This window comes from Wolffia australiana, chromosome 3 (genome assembly GCF_029677425.1).
Source record: "Wolffia australiana isolate 7733 chromosome 3, ASM2967742v1".
NCBI lineage: Eukaryota > Viridiplantae > Streptophyta > Magnoliopsida > Alismatales > Araceae > Wolffia > Wolffia australiana.
The window spans coordinates 20745744-20747326 of record NC_135837.1 but is presented as its reverse complement, the minus strand read 5'-3'; the positions used below and the strand labels follow the sequence as shown (position 1 = coordinate 20747326).

At 43.1% G+C, this 1583-nt stretch overlaps 1 non-coding gene across 1 annotated transcript; it reads right to left on the bottom strand.

The window, feature by feature from the left end:
* Positions 1-806: 806 nt before the first annotated feature.
* On the bottom strand, positions 807-915 carry LOC144701564 (small nucleolar RNA R71). Its single transcript, XR_013581054.1, has one exon. It is a non-coding gene; the product is annotated as a small nucleolar RNA R71 (small nucleolar RNA).
* Between the last annotated feature and the right edge of the window lie 668 nt (positions 916-1583).

Below are 1583 nucleotides of genomic sequence, written 5' to 3'. Positions count from 1 at the left end.
ATTAAATAGACTGATTTTCTGGAAAGAAATTCTCTGCTTCCTTTACCGTCTCCCTGTGGATCGACCCTCACTCGCCCTAAGCTGTGAGGTTATAAATTTGTTGTATAAGCTCAATCCTCACACACATCAACTGATAAATAACCAGTAAAATGACCTAAAATTTGAGTTTATCAACTGGCGCCGTTGCCGGAGAGCACGGTATTACAGTAGAATTATCTTTTCTGTGTTTTCAGTTATCTTCAACTCCTTCTCCTAAAGCTGCAGGGCTTGAAATCCTCAGCTTATTGTCTTTCTAATTCTCTGCTGAAGTTCTATGGTAGTGACACGTTCAAGAGCTGGTGAAAGATCTACAGAGAACGTTGCACGCGATGTAACTCCAGATTCTACAGTGACGGAACCTGAAATTCAGCAGGAAACAATGGCAGAAGAGAGACATCAGCAGAATGAGAGAAGGAGGACAATGCTGGACAGGACGACACCATCGGGTAGCCTGCGACAAACCGATGTCAACCTGAACATAGGTGACGGTATTTTATTTGGATATGATAATGCTTTGATTAACTCTTTACCTGAATTAAACGGACTACCTGCACAGAATCCTTTAGAATTCCTCGACGATTTTCATATTAGATGTTCTTCTCAAAACGTTCCTGGACTATCTACGGAAATCTTGAAAATAAAGTATTTTCCTATTACCTTAAAAGATAAAGCATTTTCATGGTATCGCAATTTAGGAATCACATTCAACTCTTGGGAAGAGATGCAAGGAAAATTTCTGCAGAAATTTTACCCTCTCTCCAAAACTAATTTTTACCGAAGAGAAATTCGTAACTTTCATCCCCATGAAGGTGAGGCTTTTAGTGAGTCATGGGAGAGGTTCAATGACTTGCTGAGGAAATGTCCTCATCATGGAATTGAACATTGTCAGTTAGCCCAGATTTTCTATGAATCTTTATCAGATTTCATGAAAAATAAGGTTAACTTAGCCTCCGGGGGAACTTTCTATACCGCATATGAGGATGAAGTGTTTGATATTTTGGAGAGAGTTACAGAAACTGACCTGCAGGAGATTGGAGCAAGTCAGAATGGGAGGAACCTGCAGCCCAAGAGAGCAGGAGTTCTGCAAGTTAATGCTAAGGAGGGCGAGCTGCAAGCGGGTTTAAGAGAAACCAACCAGAAATTGGAGGAGCTCACCTCCACCTTGAAGAACGTTTTCTTAGGTAACTCCCCCATCGTTAAGGCCAAAATTTGCTCTCTCTGTTTCAGCAGGGAACATGAAGACGGAGCCTGCCAAGCCATGGAAGAAGAGGTGAAAGCCTTCAACCAACCGCAGCAACCATGGGCAGGGTAAAAGAGGCCAAATTTTCAAAATGGAGAGACCTTCCACCAAGGGAGTAAGCCGGCAGCTCAACCTCCATTCCAACAAAGACAGCAGTTCCAGTCCAGGCCCCAGCAGCAGTATCAGGTTCCCTCTCACAACCAACCTGATTTTTCTACATTCACCCCCGTCATTTCAGATATGATAGAGAAGCAAAACCAAAAGTTGCGAGCGGAGATGGAGATGCGGATGCAGGTCATGATGG